Source organism: Eptesicus fuscus, chromosome 2, assembly GCF_027574615.1.
Source record: "Eptesicus fuscus isolate TK198812 chromosome 2, DD_ASM_mEF_20220401, whole genome shotgun sequence".
Classification (NCBI taxonomy): domain Eukaryota; kingdom Metazoa; phylum Chordata; class Mammalia; order Chiroptera; family Vespertilionidae; genus Eptesicus; species Eptesicus fuscus.
In genome coordinates this window covers 117,735,361-117,736,675 of record NC_072474.1, presented here as the reverse complement: position 1 = coordinate 117,736,675, position 1,315 = coordinate 117,735,361, and positions in this window count along the sequence as shown.

Genomic DNA, 1,315 nt, shown 5'->3' with positions numbered 1-1,315 from the left:
ACCCTAACCCTAACCCTAACCCTAACCCTAACCCTAACCCTAACCCTAACCCTAACCCTAACCCTAACCCTAACCCTAACCCTAACCCTAACCCTAACCCTAACCCTAACCCTAACCCTAACCCTAACCCTAACCCTAACCCTAACCCTAACCCTAACCCTAACCCTAACCCTAACCCTAACCCTAACCCTAACCCTAACCCTAACCCTAACCCTAACCCTAACCCTAACCCTAACCCTAACCCTAACCCTAACCCTAACCCTAACCCTAACCCTAACCCTAACCCTAACCCTAACCCTAACCCTAACCCTAACCCTAACCCTAACCCTAACCCTAACCCTAACCCTAACCCTAACCCTAACCCTAACCCTAACCCTAACCCTAACCCTACCCTAACCCTAACCCTAACCCTAACCCTAACCCTAACCCTAACCCTAACCCTAACCCTAACCCTAACCCTAACCCTAACCCTAACCCTAACCCTAACCCTAACCCTAACCCTAACCCTAACCCTAACCCTAACCCTAACCCTAACCCTAACCCTAACCCTAACCCTAACCCTAACCCTAACCCTAACCCTAACCCTAACCCTAACCCTAACCCTAACCCTAACCCTAACCCTAACCCTAACCCTAACCCTAACCCTAACCCTAACCCTAACCCTAACCCTAACCCTAACCCTAACCCTAACCCTAACCCTAACCCTAACCCTAACCCTAACCCTAACCCTAACCCTAACCCTAACCCTAACCCTAACCCTAACCCTAACCCTAACCCTAACCCTAACCCTAACCCTAACCCTAACCCTAACCCTAACCCTAACCCTAACCCTAACCCTAACCCTAACCCTAACCCTAACCCTAACCCTAACCCTAACCCTAACCCTAACCAACCCTAACCCTAACCCTAACCCTAACCCTAACCCTAACCCTAACCCTAACCCTAACCCTAACCCTAACCCTAACCCTAACCCTAACCCTAACCCTAACCCTAACCCTAACCCTAACCCTAACCCTAACCCTAACCCTAACCCTAACCCTAACCCTAACCCTAACCCTAACCCTAACCCTAACCCTAACCCTAACCCTAACCCTAACCCTAACCCTAACCCTAACCCTAACCCTAACCCTAACCCTAACCCTAACCCTAACCCTAACCCTAACCCTAACCCTAACCCTAACCCTAACCCTAACCCTAACCCTAACCCTAACCCTAACCCTAACCCTAACCCTAACCCTAACCCTAACCCTAACCCTAACCCTAACCCTAACCCTAACCCTAACCCTAACCCTAACCCTAACCCTAACCCTAACCC